The sequence below is a fragment of the Psittacula echo genome (assembly GCF_963264785.1).
Source record: "Psittacula echo genome assembly, chromosome: 7".
Classification (NCBI taxonomy): domain Eukaryota; kingdom Metazoa; phylum Chordata; class Aves; order Psittaciformes; family Psittacidae; genus Psittacula; species Psittacula echo.
Window position 1 is genome coordinate 58597320 of NC_137740.1, and position 20099 is coordinate 58617418.

General features: G+C 47.3%; 1 protein-coding gene across 2 annotated transcripts in view; it reads left to right on the top strand.

Annotated features, from left to right (window-relative positions):
* ITM2C (integral membrane protein 2C) overlaps positions 1-20099 on the top strand; it is a 31613-nt gene that overhangs the window by 2503 nt on the left and 9011 nt on the right. Inside the window, exons 3-5 of one of the 2 annotated variants that reach the window (XM_080622643.1) lie at positions 4782-4959; positions 5227-5308; positions 6212-6360. The gene's annotated coding sequence lies outside the window, so the exon portion shown is untranslated. The remainder of the gene's footprint in view (positions 1-4781; positions 4960-5226; positions 5309-6211; positions 6361-20099) is intronic. The other variant, XM_080622644.1, reaches the window with a different exon arrangement.

The following is a 20099-nucleotide window of genomic DNA, read 5'->3' on the forward strand; positions in this document are numbered from 1 at the left end:
GGAAGTGAAGTCATGCAGGGTGATATGCAAACCCCAAACATTCCTTATTTGTCTTGTATCTTTGCACTGAGTGCAGCATTGCTTAATGTCACAAGTGCTGAATATTTTCTTTAGTGAAGTGATGCATTTAATTACATTGACTGTTTAAAGTTCAGTTATTCATTAAAGGTACACGGCTGTCCAGAAAGGTGTGCTGACCTTGGCTATACTGACTGTGCTAATCTCTCATATAGTCCTCTTTAGAGGACTATTAGGGATATGAACTGAAAAACCCATTATTTCATAGAATTCACACACAAAACAACCATGGAGAGTGTCTTGGCCGGTTAACTGCATAGACATGTGCCATTCACCTGACACTGTTCACTGCCTGATGCCAGCAAGTCAGGGCGTGCATGTCCTTTGGTTTCTCTCTCACAGAATCTGAACCTTGCTGCTGTCATTTCTCACAGTCAGGGCTGAGCCTCAGCCCTCCCCTGACAGCTCCAGCCTCTCCTTTGACCAGGGTGAGAGCCTTGGGCATTCCTGGTCAGCAGCTCACCTCTGAAAGGTGTTTTCATGTTGGAATCAAGCAGATACAAAGGCTTTGCAAAATTCACATGGCATTTATCCACAACAAAGAATCATAGAATAGATTGGGTTGGAAGGGACCTTCAAAAGATGCACAGTGCTCAGCAAACAATAAAACATTTATTCATGTCCATGCTCTTATTTTTCTGGTTTCCACTGCTGAAGTGTTCTCTGTGTTGAGGTTGAATCTTTCAGGGCCCAGTAGCCCTCTGCCAGCAGATGTCTTTCCTGAAACAGAGGGGCCTTGTTTTCTCCCAGCATCTTTTGCCCTTGCCTAGCCTCAGTGTAAAATATCCTTTACTGTAGAAATGTGTTTCTTATTTCTCTCATCTGCCCAAGGTTCCTTTCTTGCCAAATTTTGTCTTTTGTCTTCTCAGGTACTGCACTAGTTTGATCATGTTTTCTTCTGCTGGTGTTATCCCATCATCAGCCAGTGAGAGATACAGAAAACTGGCTTTATCAGGAATAAAGTTACTCTTTTGTTCTCCAGAATTCTGAAGGGCTTGGCTTCTAATGGTCTTTGCTCAACCTATGGGTGCATAAGCAAGTAGAAGACACCATGGTCTTTACTCAGGATAAGGAACATAGGGTAATAGGCTGCAAAAGATGGTCAGAAGATAAAGAAGCAAACACTTGGGTCTCAAACAAATTTGATTCAAGAGGTTTCTTTACCTACTGAAGTGTCAGTGAAGCTGTAGCAGCTTGCTCTATATATGAAAAGCTAAACTGCAGCACAAAATCTGAGTGTGCTTCAATAAGGGCAAAGCCTTGGAAAGATAGGACATATTTTCTTGGTTCTGTCAAGACAATGTAATCTCCTACTATCTGGGAAAGCTGATACAAGAAACACTGCCTTTGGGGGTTGCAAGTGTTCTGCTGTGGAAGTAAAGTAAGTGGTGTTTAAAGGTCAGAGTGCTCTGTTGATAAGAGAGATATATTGAAAGGGCAAAAGAACCACAGAGGACTTCCTGCGTCATTACAGCAGGTGCTGGATGAAGTTGAGAGTAGCTGAACAAAGCCAACCACAATGATGATAGGATATTCACAGCAAAATGTGGAAATAATGAGTCATTCCCACTTACTAAAGTGGAAGGGGAAGATATTTCTGCCTCAATTTATCTATGGGATATAAAGGTACCCTTTAACAAAAGAAGAAAAAAACCCCTTTAACCTAATCAACCCAAATCCCTTCAGACTATGGAAGTTACCCAAAAATCAGTATTTTTTCCGGAGTCTTGGGTTTAATCTTTCCTTGTGATCCAAGTGATATATTGCTTGGTTGTAAACAAACACATCTATACGCATGAGTGTTTCTCAGATAACCAGAGCTAAACTGTTAGCAAAGCCACGTAGTTGAGGATATGTCTTCAATGGTCTGCCGTGCTGTATGAAGACACCAGACCCTCTCTGGGTTACATCACCAGTCTGATTACCTTGTGGTCTGTCACCCAACTTGTGGTTCAGGGCAAGCCTGAAGGTGATGCGTTGTGCCATAGCAACTTGGTTGCAATGCTTTAAGCAGATAGAAAGCACGTATTATTCAGAATAGATTATCCCCATGTAAGAGATAATGTATTGATTTGGGAATTTATTTCATTGGATTTGATTTTTCTTTGTGAATTTTGACTTCCCAGAAGGAATGCTTATTTGAGGGAAGACTTGCTACTGTAATTTCCAAGAGATTCCTGCTGTTTTATTCAGATTTATACTTCACACCCTCTACTATGTAAAGTGACCTCTTTGTCCATCAGAAGCTCTTCCTAAGAGCTTACTAATATGCATGTTCTGGTGCTACTTATTACTGTAGTAGTAAATCAGGTTGTACATGTTGGATGCCTGAGGTGCCCAGCTCTTACCCAGGCTCTGAAACAATCCTCCTTAACAAGACAGGCTGATGCTGTCAGGAAAGCTCTGTCCTCACAGACACTGTCCATATGGTCTGTGACTGTCCGTCTGTTGATATGAAGACTAGCATCTTGCAAGACTGGAAGTCTGATAATGTGCACAGTGTGAGAGTGTGTAGGGATAGGTTAACCTAATAAGGTAGCATACTAGGTTGACATCATTACTGCTTGGTCACCTAGGTGATGGATCTTGCTGCAATAGTAACCTGGAGGCTATGGATTTTAACAAATGGGAATGATTTAAGGTGTTTGTCTCTTGTGTTCCCTGGAACTGCCTGTTGCCCTTTGAAAAAATTTACAAGAATTGTAAAATGAGACTTTCAAGTAAAGGTTTTCTCTTTTTTTTTTTTCTTTCTTTGAAATTGTGTCCTGGAAAAGACATGATGTTCCTTGCCAGGCATCAAACTTAGGATAGAGATTTTTTGAGGACAAGTAATGCTATTGTGTTACCTTCTGAACTCTTGTCTTTTAGGACCCTCTCTCACTAGGCAAGCTGATATTTTTGACATGTATCCAGAGAAGTGTGAGCCAACTTAATATATGTGTCTTCGGGCATCCACATGGACTTTTCATATACTTGTGCCAGCATGCATACCTGCAGCCACGTGCTCTTCCAGGGCCACATCTGGAAAGTGGATATTCTGTGTGTGGCTTATGGCAGATTGTGGGATGCTCTAACCTCTCTTTCTTGACCCAGAAGAGGGGATATTTAATACATGAGGTACTTCCAGCGCAGTAACAGTGTAGTATGGTTCATTCAGGGATGCAAACTTATATGGTGTAGGAGATTTTCTTGGATTCAAACTCCAGCATGTTTTGGTGTTTCTCAGTGAGAGCTGTGAAAGATGATTCAGAAGTCACAAGAGCACCGAGTGGGAGATAGCTCATAAGACTACATGTCTTTTTTTGTGATGACTATATAAAAACTGGCTGTGTGTTTTCAGTAGAAGAACAGTATATGCCCTTTGCTACCCATAGTGTATCATCTTTTTTCACTTGAACAATGAAGATAGTAGAATAGGAGATCTTTCCTTAATTCCTATGCAGCGGTACTTAACGCAAGAGAGGTTTTTAGATTTGTCTTGGCAGGGCAGAATAGGATGAGGGGAATATGTCCTGATGACTTGTGGAGGGACAAACCAGTACATCCTCCACAATCAGACCTGGCTGACGAGACTTCCTGCTTTTTGGAAGATTTTACAAGGGATGAATAAAAATCTGGAATAGTGCTAATGAAACCAAACCCAGGAGTGATTAAAAACGAGACTGACAGCTTCCTGTCTCACATATGCACTCGGCTTACTGTGAAGATGGAGCAGGGCCAGCATGTGTACTCCAGGAGTCCACCAAGACAAATCTCCATGTAAATGGGGATCCATAGAATGCAGCAGCCCATTCATCAGAAACAGATCTGTGGAAATACCCCAAAGGGTAACCTCAGCCGTGCTTGGAATGACAAAAGAGTGCTCTGATGTCCCACCCTACAGTACTGAAGCTTTGCCTGCTCCTGGCACAGCCAACTTTGTGGCTGTTGATACAGCTGTGTTAGATGTTTAGGAAAAGCCTGAGAAGAATGTATGTTCATGGCACTCCAGCTGTAATAGAAACCTGAAAATACTGTATCAGGGCACTAACAAGACTCTTTAAATGCTCTACCAGCCAGCATCTTCATTGGCAGAACGGGCACTAGCTTCATCTACAAGATCTGCTAGCTGATGATTTCTTATATGTAGGAGTAAAGTGTAATACACATTCTTGGGAATAGGGGTTATTGGTGGGGAAGGATACGATTTAATAGGCACAGAAACTCAGAGGAGTGGAGCCTGCCATTGGAGGATGCTCCAATGGCATAATGTCATCTGGATTTGCTACAAAGAAAGGGTGGATAGAGAAAGTGAGTGTCTACTTGTAATCTGGGGTATCTACTTGGAAGTTGGGTTGCCCTTGTTCTTGAGCATAAAGGTGTTCAAATAGTGTAAAGGGACAAGAAGAGAATATAGAGAGCTTGCTTTAGCTAGCTGTATGACTACTGGGCCCATGTAGTGAGCTGGATTAGAGCTAATCTAATTACCTCTTGCATTGCTTATCCATTGGCACCTAATGGTGGTGAAGTCCAGTTGACCCTGTGAAGCATTTTCTTCTCATCAGGGAGCAGCTGCCTTCTCTGTCGTGTGAAATTAGGCCAGTTTTCAATGAAACAACAACAAACAGTGAGGGGTGGGTGAGAAAAGTTTCACAGAAGCTTGTTCTAAGTGTTTCACCATGAAATACTAGTTCTTTTAGTACTACTTCTTCTTGGTCCCTTAGGAGGCAGACTTTGGCAGAAAGGATTTGGCTGTGGCTGGCAAGCTGGGTGAAGATGAAAGTCCTGGAAAAATCCCCGTCATGACTGACTTCTGCAAGGGCACCTCCTCTCAGTCCCTGGTCTGCAAGATCACAGGGCTGAAGTGCTGCTGCCATGTTTGTGAAGCTGGAGCCCTGTCATGTGAGTGTACCAGACACTAACTAGGAGTGATTAGCTACAACCCTTTTTTTCCCCCAAAGCAAGCCAGCTGTTTTTCCTCACTCCCTTGGAAGATAAACCCAGTTTCCATATTTCTGTGTTGTCAGCTGCATTTCAGGTTCTACTCCTTATCATATAGTTGTCAAGGATAGTTAATGGTAGTGATAAGTGAAGAGGGAGCAAATATAGTAGGTGGGACTATGTAGTTCTTTTAGCCCTATACTATACTTACTGCTTATACTTTTGTAGGGCTGAAGCAAAGAAAAGCTAAAGGTTCCTAGACCAGGTGTTTTATCTTCAGCTTCTTTAACACTTGAACGTGCTTCACCTGGTGAGTGCAGGGGGAAGTGGGTAGATCATTCCCATCACTTTAGACTAAGAATAAATTTTTGAACCCTTTTTCTTCTCAATAATTTTCCTCTTGGAGCTGAGGAGTAGTGGCAGATCTGCCTATAAATCAGTTTGATTAGTTCACCAGAAAAGCTGATGGGTGAGTGGCCCAAGCCAGCCAAATGGGTGGGAGCAGTTGAGGATAAGGTGGAGCTGATGAGGCCATGCTCAGGGCTGTGTAAAGGTGGCTGGCCCAGAGTAAGAGAGGCATCTGGGGTTCTCAAGTCGGCTATCCTAGATCAAGATGCCTCTGGTCAGGGTTTGGAGTAAAGCTGGTTTTGGTGAAGGTGTTTGTAGATGTCATCTTTGTTCCCTTGTACTTGGGACTTTCGGAACAGAAACATGGCAATTACTAGATGTGGCTTGCTTTGGCTTTTATTTCATTTGGGCTGCAAAGCAGAAGACACATAGCAAAGGCTAGATCGATTTCTGCCAGTTGCTGACTCTGAGCTTAGTTGAATTGGTATAATATGTGCTGATGCTATAAATAAAAGCAGTTCTGTCTCTTGCACTGAAAACTCTTTGTCAGGCATGCAATGCTGAGATTTTGTTAGGTATTAATTAAGTTACGGGTATGTGTAGGATGCCGTGTGTTGCTAGGAGGGATGGCAGATTCTTTCCATGTGACCCAGTTTGCAGTAGGTTTGGGGATGACAAACAAGGTGTCTGAATAAAAGGGTTGATGCCTGAGTCACCCTCCCCAGAAGAAGGCAAAAAAACTAAGGATGTCCAAGCAGTTGTTTGGCTTGAGTTCTTAGTGACACATTTTACTCTGCATGTCTAACATACTGGCTATGGTTTTGTTGTTCTTGGGTTTTCTCATCTTTCTGGTGTCTATTTGCAGTGCTGCATTGAAAGGCAAAGTACCAAAAAGAAATAGCAAATCTAAGGAACCAGGGCAAGAAGGAGGAGTTTGCATTGAAGTCTCCATCTCCTAAGGATTGTTGGTATTACTACCATGTCCTGTGATACTTCATCCCTCTTGGGTTCAAGGTAATGATAGTTTTCTAAGCATGTAACATAAAACCCTGAGATGTTCATCAAGATATCCTAATTAAAGAGACAGCAGACATGTAGAGGATGTGGCTGTCACAAAACACCACAGCAGTTACCTCTGAGCTTTGAAAACCAGTTCTTCAGCAAACTCCTGCACAGGGATGACATTTTCTTTCCTCCTTCCCTGCATAAGGTCCATTGGGGAACTGGTGCTGGTATTCAGTATCCTGCTGCTTCCTCTTAAGTGTGTTCTGCTCCTGCCAGAAAGTTGCTTATTCGGGCTAAGCATGCTCAGTCACTCCTCGCAAGCCCTGAAGAAGAAGTAAACAGAGATAAGAAGGTGGGGTGGCCTTTGCTCACTGCTTGTCTCTTGCTTTCTACCCAGCTGATCAGGCATAGGAAAGGAAAAGTATACTTTCAGCACGTTACTGAGTTCTGCTCAGTTTTACAGCACACAGTCTAGTACAAGCCCTTACTGGAATGGCAGTGGAAAAGCAAAATGATTTAAGGACTCTAAAAATCACATTTTCTTCCATCCTGATAGAGTGAGGGAATATTAATACACCAGGCAAACCTCTGACATAGATGCAGCTCAGTAAATAGCAAACATATTGGTTGGCTGGAAATATATTAAAGCACTTATCTTGTGCTCTTTCTTTAATGTTGGGGGTTTTTCTACATAGAGTTGTACTTTTTTTGCATGGTGAAAAGTGGCAAGGTAGAGGATGTATCAGTTTCTCTAATAAAGGTTTATAAAGTCCCCATCAATCTATCACTTGGGAAGCGCTATGGTGCTGCTCTGCTTAATGGAAGATCAGTCAAGGAAATTGTTCCTGGTGTTCAACTTAATTACATGCAAGAGATGGAAACTTTGTTATCAAAGACTAATAAAGTACCAGGTAGCCCTAATGAAGTCAGTGAGGTGGCAGTTTCAAACTGAAACCTGCTTAATAATAGAGAAGACAGTAGATTTGAGCAAGACGCTTTATGAGCAGCATGTCACTTCTCTGCTGGAAGGCAAGAGACGAGTTTTAAGCTGCATTAGCAAGAAATGTTAAGTTCATTGTCAGTGTTTATCCTCTCAGCCTCAGACTGAAGGGCCAGTAGCTGGAAGAGATTTCTTATTGAAGAATTCTTTTAGTCTGAATCTCAGCCTTTGGTGACTGGGGTGATTTTTCTTAATGCTTGCAAAGCCATTTATCCCCTTGTGGAACTGAAACTGGGAGATGGCTCAGTGACATGCTGTGAATGATACTGAATTTTGAAACATTAAATAAGATGCTTAAAGTTTTAGACCTTGAATGTTGACCCATTTTATAATCATTTATGTGTTCTCCTGTAAAATTTTAAATACCTGTTTTGGGTTCATTGTTGTGCTGAGAATAACTTCCTCACCAGTCCTGCGGAGGTTTTTCTTGTGGTACAGTAAAATTCATATGAGTATTCCAGTTGTATCCATAAATACTGCAAACTGGCAGATTGTTCAAGGCCCCTGTGCATATTTCCATTTGGAACAAGAGAAGAATAGGTTTTAGAAAAGCTCTTTTGTAAAGTCTCCTGCAGCATCCTGCAGGATTCCTGGCCTCGTGTGGAGCGGTTTTCACTCTGTGGGTGCTTTTAGGGGCCAGTTTATGTTTTACGGGGTGATGTTGTGCCTGGGTATGTGTTGCAGTGCAAGTGGGCTGTCATGTGGGGCTGCCTGGTGGAGAAGAGCCAGACTGGTGCAAGCAGACTGCTTCCAAGCTGTGAACAGGGGACTGTCCCAACACATACACTCTGATCTTAGTCTTGCGTGTTTGATCAATGCTGCTTTCTACTTAAAACAAGAATTTAGTTGTTGTACTCCAGAGAAGACCCAGCTTGATTCGGTAGTTGACAGGCCAGCACCTGACTTGCTTAGAAAGGGTGACAGGACAAGGGGGAATGGCTTTAAACTGACAGAGGGGAGATTGAGATTAGACATGGGAAGAAATACTTCTCTGTGAGGGTGCTGAGGTGCTGGCACAGGGTGCCCAGAGAAGCTGTGGCTGCCCCATCCCTCGCAGTGTTCAAGGCCAGGTTGGACAGGGCTTGGAGCAACCTGCTCTAGTGGAAGGTGCCCCTGCCCATGGCAGGGCTTGGAAGTGGATGAGCTTTAACATCCCTTCCAATACAAACCATTCCACGATTCTATGATTCAAGCTTTCTGTGCCATTTATGTATTGAGAGATTTAACATCACTTTTCCCCAGCTGGCATCCTGGCTTTAGATTTCTTGTCTGTGATGTGCTGCCAGTGGTCTGGAGACAAGAGAGGTAATATGGCACATGGAAGAGTGTAGCCAAACAATCTGAAAACATACCCAAGAGTGATGAAGGGAGCAGAATGCAGGATAACCTGGTGCATTGAGGGGATTTCTACCCTTCTGCTCTTGTTCTGGACATTTCCTTGGTATGAGGCTATAAGTGTCATTTAGGATAAACATTATTAGAGTAGTTAGCAATTGCCTTGTAGCTTGTCAGAGAAGATCCTGATGGTGTATCTTGGTTTGCATGTGTCCTGGGTTCAGCAGCAGCAGTCACTTTTTCTCCTTCTTACTAGCTGGTGCAGCGCTGTGGTTTTGACTTTCGGCCTGGGAATAATACTGACAAAGCCGATGTTTTCAGTTACTGGTCAGAATGTTTACCCTGACCAAGGACTTTGTGAGCCTCATGCTCTGCCAGGGAGGAGGGGAAGGTGGGAGGAAGCAGGGACAGGACACCTGACCCAAACTAGCCAAAGAGGTATTCCATACCACAGCACGTCATGCCGGGGGATGTAACTGGGAGTAGACTGCGTGGTTCTAATTTACGGCCTGGGCTTAAACCACGACAGCATGTCAAGTGTGAGATGTTTGGATCAGGCTGGGAGCACTCCCGATGTCAGAAAGTCAGGACCGTCTTGTCTTAATTTGAGCTCCTAATGAGGAGCTGTTTTGGAACTGCTGCCTCTTATCTCTGTGTGAGATAGAACTTGCAACCCTGATGTAACTTCTACCCACATGGTGGGATGCTGGGGGAGACTGAGCGGCTCTAAATATTGAGCAGTGGCAAATCAGCACTATGAGCAATTGTCGTGAGTCAGTGTTGAATCCCTGCCAAAGATGCCTTTTGCAAATAAAACTTAGCACTAATTTATCAATGGTTTAGTTCATAACATGATGTAAAGCACTCAGTACATAATGAATCCTTCTGGGTCAAAAGAAAATGCTCGTAACGGCTTCATTATAAATAAATACCATGTTTAAGTGGACTGAATCAATGTAAGGGTATTGCTGTTTCTCCGCTGCCATTTGCTGCTTTTCTTACTACCCACGGCTGGCAGAGAGGCTTTTGTTAATGTGGTTTTTTACCCATTTTGTTACTTTAAAGCTGTCAACATGTTCTTTACTCCTTGCTGTGCTAGTGAGTCCTGCCTATATCCAGGTAGTGCCGCACTGTTCCTGCTGTTCCTTTGCATCCACAGCCCCTCACTCTCAGAGCAGCTCTGCTCCCCAGCCAGCGTTCAGTGGCACAAAAGCAACCACCCCAGTTCTCCTGTGCACATCACACTCTTCTTCTGTCATGAAGGGCTTTTCTAGATCATTGTCCCCATGGTGAAGGTAGTCCATCTGTTCTGCTGCCCAGAGCTGATCCTGGAGGAGAGACCACCTGAACCTTCTCGGTTCCTCCATGGATTCAGGTTCCAGGCCTTGAATCGAATGGCAGCTTTCCCATGGTAACATTTGCTCTCTGTGTGCATCTGCTCCAGGCTGATGCATCCTCAGGCCTGGTGAGTTGTTTAGTTTTTTTTAAGTCTGTGGTTTGTTCTGTTCGGTTGTTTTTTTCCATTGTTCAAAACCCATGTAGACGAGGCCCTCGGTGACATGGTTTAGTGGTGGCCTTGGCAGTGCTGGGGTAAAGGTTGGACTTGATCTTAAAGGTCTTTTCCAACCTGGTTGATCTGTGATTTGCTGACCCCATGCCAGCAGTGCCACTTGCAGAACTGCAGGCTTCACACCACAAACACCCAGGGCTCCGCGGGGCTGCACCCCCCATCTCCTAATCCTGCGGTGGGGCTGAGAGCTGCAGCCCGAAGCTGTCACCGCAAGAGCCGGCGGTGGCTGGCGGGGGGGGAGCGCACCGCTTGGGGCTGCGATGGGGCAGCAGTCGTGGGTGCCGCTGGCTGGCAGGTCCCTACAGACAGGTTCAATCGCCGGAGCCTCGGGCGGTGCGCTCGGGCACCCCGGTGGCTGCACAGCCCCGTTTGCCCGCACAGCCCGAGCCACCTCCCCGGTGCCGGCGGCGGCTCCTCCCCGGGGCGGTGCCGGTGCCGGTGCCGGCGGCGCGGTCGGCGGCGGAGCGGGGCCATGGTGAAGATCGGCGTGCAGCAGCCGCCGGCAGCGCTCAAGCCGGAGAAGGAGAAGGCGGCGGGGGGCGATGGGGCGGCGGGCGCCGTGAGTGCGGGGCGGGCGGGCCCCGACCCTCTTTGCGACGGGTTTTCCCCCTTTCTTCCGCTCAGCCGAGCTGCAAAGGGCGTGCGGGGGATCGGGGTCTGCTCGCAGCCGCTGCTGCTGGGAGAGGTGGAGGTGTCCGGTTGGATGGACGTTGGGTCGCATCCTCGGGCTGCGCGGGCATCCGGAGCTTGAAGGAGGGAGGGATGAGGCTGGGTAGTGCCACCGTCGCCGGGAGCGGTTGCCTTGGGCACTGGAGTAAATGGGGAAGTGGCATCAGAACTCATCCCTTTGGTCTAGGTGGTTTGGGTGAATGTGATTTGGGATTGATCATATGTGGGTGGGTTTCACGTTCTAACAGCTCTTAAAGGCTTAGGGTTGACATGGAGGGAGAGGTGAGAGAAGCAAAGCCGCCGGTGCTGGAGCAAGATGGGAAGTGAGGGGATAAGAGCACAGGCAGCTCTCTAGATGCTTTGCAGTATCCAACATGGGGGTTGAGATGCTGAAGTTGAATTTCTCTCAACTGGGTTCAAGCAATGGGTATGAGGAGATCAGATCCTGCTGGGTGCAAGGGGAATGAAGGTGCTGGACTGAATGAATGTTGAATGAAGGCAGATGCAGAGCACTGCTGGGGCCTTGGGGCAAAGTTACGCCGAGTCCATTCCAGCCTGTGTGAGTCATGGGCAGGCACTGGCAGGCAGCACTGGGCACATACTTGTGGTGGTGATGGTACGGATGATGGTGCTGGAGGAGGGAAGGGTGGAATGGGCACTGTTGTGCTTGGCCAGGAGTTGAGTGTTGCTAAAGTCCCTTGTGCTAGAGAACCCCCAGCTTGCACCCTTCTGTGAGGGTGGACCCACTGGGGTAGGCACCAGACTGCATAGAGGGGAGGGTGTTGTCCAGAGGGTTGGGAGTGACCCTCAGCATCAAGTCTCCCTTGTTAGCACGCTCCTGTATCAGAGCAGGAGACTTACCTGGCATTGCTGTATTCCTCCTGAGTGCCTCGGACTGTGCGTGCAGCTTGATTGTTTACAGAGCCCTAATACCTCCCTGCCTCAAGAAATGAGGAGCTCTGGTTTCGCTCCATTCCTGCAGCAGTGCAAAGTATCCCCTGCTCTGGAGAGCTGATCTGCAGGAGGGGCTTCAGGAGATGGCTCAGTTCTGCAGGGAGTTCAGGGAGTTGCTTACACTGGAATGGTCTCTCACATCACGCACAGATGTGCTTGCAGCTCTTGGCTGTACCGTTGGTGTCTGAATGTGCTCAGTCTGTCATGGTTGCATCTGTTAATCGAAGGGCTGGGAGCTGTGTAGAAACCTGTAATGGGGGAGTGTGGCCAACTGTGACTTCTCGGTGACTCCCAGGCTTCATCTTTCCTAATAACAAACACAAGAAGGTGGTAGGTTTCTCGCTGCCTTTGATGCCTGACCCTGAAAGTTGACTGTCACAGTGGACTTCCAGCTCGTGCTGCCATTAAACCAGCTCTCTGCAGCTGAGTTAGTTGTTCTGCCAGGGGAATTTAGTTGGATTAGGTAGTAAATAAGACATTTTGGGTTCTTTACATTGCCTTGGGCTGTTTTCTGACTTCTGGAGGGCACAGTGTTGTTCTTTCAAGCCCGTGTAACTACAAAGGTACTTAAAAGCATGAATTTAGAATAAAGACTGTCAATAGTCTCTTAATTCCAGTGGACAGACATGTAAGAAAATCAATGTAAAGCCCATGGCAGGAGCAGGTTGTGGTGGGTCAGTGCAGTACAAGGGTGTCCAGGGAGCAGCACATCCGCTGACAAGAGGGCGGCCTTTTCCTGATGCTGTTTTTCAGGGTATCTATGACACTGGGGTCTTTGGTGTAGTTTGTACTTGGCTGGACCAAGGGGGTGTTACTGCTTTGTCAAATACGCAGCTTGTGGGCTTAGCATTTCCATAGCCAGGCTTTCCTGCCATGCTCCTTCTGCCAGTAATTGCTGTCTGTGTGTGTCTTTCTCTAGCTGCCTTGCAGCAAAATGGCATTGGTGACATGCAAACAGGATGCTCTGCATTCCTTTTCTCTTTGATCTCACGACTTCAATCCCAGTGATAGGGGCCAGAGCTGGGAAATGATTCAGTGCTGGCTTCCACAGCCTGTGAATTTTGGCAGGTGCTCTGCGAATGCAAAGATATGGCAGGCGAGAGGATGTCTGTGATGCTAATGTGTCCTGAGAGGCAGTAGGTGAGGAGTCCTGACAGCAAGCTCACGTGGGCTTTCTCCCTGGTGCAGCTCAGTTTTAATCTACAGGAATATGAAATTTTCACTCAGACAGAAAATTCATGTGATTTTGAGGCAATTGCAACATTTTAATGGCTTATAAAGGCAATAATCTTGCTGTCATTAGTGAGAGCTGGGAGGAGGCAGCAGCCTTGAGCAGGAGGCAGTTTGAGGTTATTCAGTCAGTAAAATGATCATTGGAAGCTATTTTCTCAGATGCAAAATAGTATTGAGTGAGTTTTAATTGAACCTCATGAGTTAGAGTCTGAAATGGAAATAAACACATGTGCTGTGTCTTTATCTCCTTGTTAGAGGAGTTAAATAAGCTCCTTCGTGATGGAAGTTGAAATCCAGAGGAACTGAGTAAAGCTGATGGCTGGAGCTCTCCAGTCAAAATGTGGGTTGGGGTTGTTCTGGTTGATTCCTTGTAAACCCCTCTGTCACTTGCAGTCAGTTATTCTGCAGAGACAGTGCAAGACCCTGAGAAGAAGGGGTTTTATTGAAATCATCTTCTTCACCAGGTGTAAATGCTAAATATTGGAGGGAAGAGGTGCCTCTTGTCACTCTTGCTGCGTATGTAGTGGGGACTGCTCAGCTGCCCTGTCTGAGGGCTCTGCCATGGAAGTTGTGACTGTCCCATCCCTGGCAGTACTCGAGGCCAGGTTGGACAGGGCTTGGAGCAAGCTGCTCTAGTGGAAGGTGTCCCTGCTGTGGCAGGGAGTTGGAACTGGATGAGCTTTGAGGTCCCTTCCAACCCAAACCAGTCTGTGATTCTATGTTTCTCCATCCTGGAGTTACCAATGCGGTGATGATCAGAGCTGGGCTGCAACACATGGGGCAGGTGGAGGAGCAGTGACCATGCAGGCATCTCTGCTGGGTCTGTAGAGTCATGCCAGCTTGGTGGAAGCTGCTGTGCCAGTCAATGCAGTGCTGGGTTTTGTGAGTGACTTCTTTGCAGGATGCTGTGAGGTTATAGCAGATGGTGAGGGAAGGGGATGTGAGGAAAAGCCTTTCAAACAGGCTTGCTCTCAAAGCAAGCTGTAAATCCAAAGAGGGAGAAAAACAGCTGGCAGCAGCATGAATTGATTGTGCTCATTGATAGGTTTGCAGGCTTGAGTCCAGGCTTAATGCTGCTGAGCTGTGGGTATTTTCACCATGTCTTGATTTAGGGATCTAAACAGGATAGATAATTAATAGAACTGCCTCCTGTAACTGAAGGCTATTCCTGGCCTCTGCCCAACCTTCCCATATCCACATGGGCTGAAGTGATGACTTCTTTTTGTGTCCTGTATGGAGTCGTCAGCTTAAAAAGAAGCATTGTCACTGCTACTCGGTTCTCCATCATCTGAGAAAGGGCTGAATGGGGAAAAAATGTCCCCAGACCCTTACTGTAGTGAAATACTAGACTTGAGTCACCTTACCAGACTCTGGACATGAATATTTGATATTCCAGCTGAGCATGACAAAGGATCTGGCTAAAAATGGTGGGGGATTAGGAGAGGGAATGACTACTTCTAGCAGAAATGTTATAAATGCAACTGAATTTGGAAACACAGAGCTCTCTTTCACCGAGGAGGTGGATGTGGACTGAAGAGCTGCAGACGGAGAACCTTGCAATGTCTGTCTAGAGGTGTGCATTCTCCCAGAGCTGGAGGATCACTCATAGGGGCTCTTCAGACGGGAAGAACCTGTTGCTTTTACCTGCTTTGGGTGCAGCAGTTTCTTTGGCAAAACACAGAGAACTGAGAAACACCTTTAAACAGAAGCAGTTTTAATGGGTAAAAATGAACTAAATGCAAGTATGGGGCAGAAGCTTTGCTCATGTGTTAATATTGTAGCACTGTAGGTACCGTCAGCAGGACAGGACCTCCTTGCTCTGCTGTAAGAAGCCTTGTGCTGTGGAACGATAAGCAGGAGGCTGGTTTTCACCCTGTCATTGCAGCACGCTGCTCATGTGGCTGTTTGGGAAGAGGTGGCCTGGCAGGTGTTGTGTGTGAATCATAGAATCACAGAATCAATGAGATTGGAAAAGCTCTTTAACATCAAGTCCAACCATTCCCCAGCACTGCCAAGGCCACCGCTAACCCATGTCACTGAGGGCCTCATCCACACAGTTTGTGAACACTTCCAGGGACAGTGACTCCAGCAGTGCCCTGGACAGCCTGTTCCAATGCCTGAGCACCCTTTAGGGAAGGAATTGTTTCTAATATCCAGCGTACACCTCTCCTGACACAGCTTGAAGCCATTTTCCTTTCATCCTATCCCTTGTACGTGGCAGAAGAGATGAGCCACCTCCTGGTGGCTGCTCAGAGGAGGGGAGCACTGCTTCCAGGGCTAGGAAGATGGAGCATACTGGAGAATGCGTTGTGCTTGTGCACAGTTGTGCAGTTCTTGCTTTTGCGCTACCCTATCTTTGCTCATTAAGGGGTTTGCAGTTGCTTCTGGATGGGTATTTTCTTCCAGGCCATGTGTGGGAACCTAAGCATGTCTTGTTTTGTTTTTAATGCCACTGTTACCGCTTGAGGGAGGAACTGTGTTGAGGGGGTTTGGGTTTTTGGCTTTGCAGAGTTGTTTTTCCTTGCTGCCATCCGCTGCCATTGAAGTCAGTTTGAACAGTAGGGCTGGGAAGGGTAAATCTGCCTCCTCTCTCTTGCTGCTGTTAAAGTAGACACCGTTTCTTTGTGGTGAATCTCTGAGTGTAGGACTGACTGTCAGGGTTTTCCTACGCTGCTGCTGGGAGAAGAGATAACTGCTGTCAGTGTTCTGAAAGGGAGCGGTGACTTCATCTTCTGGTGTGACACCATGGAATCCTGATTTTCAGCAAAGAGGCAAAGGTTGTAATCCGAAATCTGGTTTCTTGTTACATGCTTCAGCTTGAACTCCAGTAAATGCTGGACTCTGACCCCTCTGTTCAGAGCAGACAGTACAGGTTTACAGCTCTGATGCCCCCTCTCGTCTGCAGAGCTAGCAGAAGGCAGTACTTCGGCTGTTCCAGCTCCTAATCATCTTGGCCATGGCTGTGTCCTCCTTTCTGGTGCCCTTTTGGTAATCATTTAACTCTAGAGGAAGAGTGAGGTGGGACAGTGATGGCCCAACTGCCCACAACCAGATCAGCAGTGCTTGGCTTGCCCTTGGTGACATCCAATTTGCTCTTGGCTGTCTCCACCTGCCTGACTGTAGGAGCTCAGAGATGGGTGCTGTAGTTCTAAACTGTACATTATTTGGACCCCAGAACTATCTGATCATGGAGCAATTACCTGATTTTAGCCTGGGAAGAGGTGAGTGTATGGCTGTTGGAAGGGCAATCTGCACAGCTTCTTCCCAAGCACGTGGTCCCACTGTCGTATCACAGCCATGGCTGTCATGCCATGCTCATCACTTTAGTGAGCAGTCAGGCTTTTGGTTGGCTTCTCACCAAGCCACACATGAAGGTGGAAGCAAACGGGCTGCTTTTGTGCAGACTGCTTAGCATGGTATGCAACTGGTAGCATTTTCACTTCAGGAGGAGAAGGAAGACTCGGCTACACCAAGAACAAACTGAAAGCTGTTGGCATTGCCTTGCCTCAGTTTCTCAATGTTCTTAAATGCTTCTGGCATTGGTTAAAAGGTCTCTTAAAGAGTCAGGTATCTGCCCACCTGCGTATGTCTTTACCTTTGAATCAAGTCTCTCTCCATCTTTTCCCAACCCTTGATTTAAGAGTTTCCCCTATTCCCAGGGCAGCTGCTCTGCTTCAGTCTTACTTGAGCTGCCTTTTAGGTAGACTTAGATAGATCTAGCTGCCTCTAGGTAGGTTTTGAGACCCAGTGTTGAAGCTTAACCTTCATTCTCCTGGGGAGAATTCCTATTTTTTTAATGCCATCTCCCACTTCAGGGTTTCCAAAACCTAACCATGGCCTTCACTTTGCTGTGCTTGCTCCTTCCCTTTCCCAGGTGAGATCTGCCCACGTAAGTCAGAGCCTTTTAGCTGTGGTGGTGGAGCTGCTGCAGCTCCTGTTGAAGAGGAAGAAGAAACAGCCCCTTAGTCCAAAAAGGGATGGAAAAAGGAGAAGGGAGGGGGGTTACATCTCTCTTGCTGGTGAGGGAGAAGGAAAATATGATCACTTTTCGCTCCGGAGCTCCCATGTGCTAGGCTGTGTTTGTTACATCCTGCTGTCTTTGTCATAGAGCAACAATGCTGGGTTTTAATTAGCCAGTGGTTGGCTTTGATATTCTAATCTCCAGTGCTGTGCAGTGACTTTGTTGGTAGTCACGTGCCGTGGCATTGTGTAAAGATGTGATTAGATTCATTTATTGCAACCTTTTTGCCTTCGCTGTGATAGTCTCTTAATTACAGGCTTCCAGGCATCCTCGAGTCCAAAGCCATTCTGTTGAGTTCTCTGTGGAAACGCTGCTGAGTGCCCTGCACAAGCGCTGCTGAGTGCTGTGTGCAGGGACTTTGGTTGCCTTGGAAACTATATGCCATATATATGTGTGTGTGTGTGTCTTCCCGCTCCATGCATCCGCACATCATTTTCTTTTCAGACCTGAAGCATTAGAAATGCTTTTCAGACTGGAAGAGTGGCTGGAAAGCTGCTCATGGAAAAGGAGCTGGGGGTGCTGACTGATGGAGCTGAACATGAGCAGCTTGTGGCCAAGGAGTCAACAGCATCCTGGGCTGTATCAGCACCAGTGCGGCGGCAGGGCCAGGGCAGTGATCATCTCCCTGTGCTGGCACTGGTGAGGCCGCACCTCGAATCCTGTGTTCAGTTCTGGGCCCCTCAGTACATGACAGACATTGAGGTGCTGGAGCTGGGCCAGAGAAGGGCAACGGAGCTGGTGCAGGGCCTGGAGCACAGTGTGATGGGGAACGGCTGAGGGACCTGGGGGGTTCAGTCTGGAGAAGAGAAGGCTCAGGGGGGACCTGATCGCTCCCTACAACTGCCTGACAGGAGGATGGAGCCAGGAGGGGCTGGGCTCTGCTCCCAAGGAACAAGGGATGGGACAAGAGGAAATGGCCTCAAGCTGCAGCAGGGGAGGTTTAGACTGGATACTAGGAACAGTTCCTTCCCTGAAAGAGTGCTCAGGCATTGGAACAGGCTGCCCAGGGCAATGGTGGCCTTGGCAGTGCTGGGGAGCGGTTGGACTTGATGATCTTGAAGGTTGTTTTCAACCTCATTGATTCTGTGGTTCTGTGACTCTCCTTCCAGGTAAAGGGCTCATTCAGAGGCCTCTCATTGCTGGTGCTGAGCACTGACCCTGTGACTCTCTGCCAGGGCAATGGTATTTCTCCTCATTTCACTCCCTCCAAGCAGAACTGCTCTGAAGGACGAGACTCATTTCTTGTTCATCTGCCATAGGAGTCTTTTTTGGAGCATGGGAAATGCTTTGGCAGATCCAAGGATGAACTGCATTGCTGCAGAGGTTTTATTTCCTCCATTCCTCTCCCCTTTTGTGTCTTCCTTCATCTGCCTCTCCCCATATGTAGTCTCTCACTTTGCTTCTCCAGAGCTCTAGCTTGGCAAGTGCTCCAGTCTCAAATGCTGGCTGGCCACCCCTGCTTGCTGCCATTCAGATAGCACTTCTCTCCAAACAGCATCCCTGTGAGCATTTCCTTTGCATTGCATTTCTCTCCTCCCTTGTCAGTTGTCAAAATCACACCTATTTTTAGTCTCGCCGAGCTTCTTTGCCTGTTGGGGTGTATATTTAGGCACTTGCTGAACTGTGTCCCCTGTTTGTCAGGCTCTGCTACACCTAAAATGGAAGATTTCAAACCTGTGTGTTTCAGAAATGCAGGAAAAGTGGTTTCTGGAGAACTCGGAGCTGTTTGCAAAGCTGAAGAAGCAGGAACAGGGTGTGAGCTGATCCCACCTCTGCAGAGGTGGTGTGTGTCTCAGGAGGGAGCAAGGCATGACACGACACCTTTAATTTCCTCACTTCTGTCAGCTTCAGCAGGACATGGCTGATGAAAAAGCGATAGACTCCAATGCATTTTTCATAACCTTGTACTGTATTCATGAGAAGTATCAAAGGCAGCACATCGCTGGGTATGGTTCTTGCTAGCAGCTCCTGCTCGTTTTCTGCGTCCAGAGGCTCAGCACTGTGAAGCCAGGAGAGTTTGCTCAGCTCCAAGTCCTTCTTCCTAGGACTGCTCTCAATCTAGTGTCTGCCCAGCTTGTGTTTGTGCTTGGATTGCCCTGACCCATGTGCAGGGCCTGGCACTAGGCCTTGTTGAACTTCATGAGGTTTACACTGGCCACCTCTCAAGTGTGTTGGGGTCCCTCTGGATCCCATCCCTTCCCTCCAGCGTTCTGACTGCACCACACAGCTTGGTGTCATTGCCAGACTTGCTGAGGGTGCAGTGATCCCTCTGTCCATGTCACTGACAAAGATGTTGAACAGTGCTGGTCCCAGCACTGACCTCTGGGAAGCACCACTCGTCACTGGTCTCCACTTGGACATGGAGCCACTGACCACAACCCTCTGCGTGCAACCATCTGGCCAGTCCGTTATCCACGAAGTGGTCCATCTGTCAAATCCATGTCTCTCCAGTCTAGAGCCAAGGATGCTGTGCAGGACTGCTGCGGTGGATTTCCTGTTGTTTAAAACACTCATATTCCTACTGCCAGCAGTGGTGGTCCTGCAGTAGGAGGAGGCATGCTGCAGCATGTGTGGGACAGCAGCCTGTGGAGGAAGCCTGTTGGTTGTTCCAGCGTGGTGAAGATTTGTTATCCTGCTGCTACTGCAGGTTGTGCCCTGCTCCATCCACAGGCTGTCAGCACTGAGAACACCTCCTGCCCGAAGTGAAGGGGAGGGCTTGGTGTATGAGGGTTGATTTGGTTTTGGTTCTTGCTGGTGTCTCCTGACTTGCCTCAGGGCAAACCTGTGCTTCACTTGACTTCCCCCACCCTTTCCCAAAATGCAAAACTCAGGCATTTTTCCCAAAGCCAGGGATCCTTTGTATGAAGCCAAACTCATCTCCTTTAATGGTGAGAGATGGCATGTCCTTGGCTTGCCTCAGTGTTAGCAGCAGATCTTTATGTTCCTCTTCACCCCCACTGTCTGCT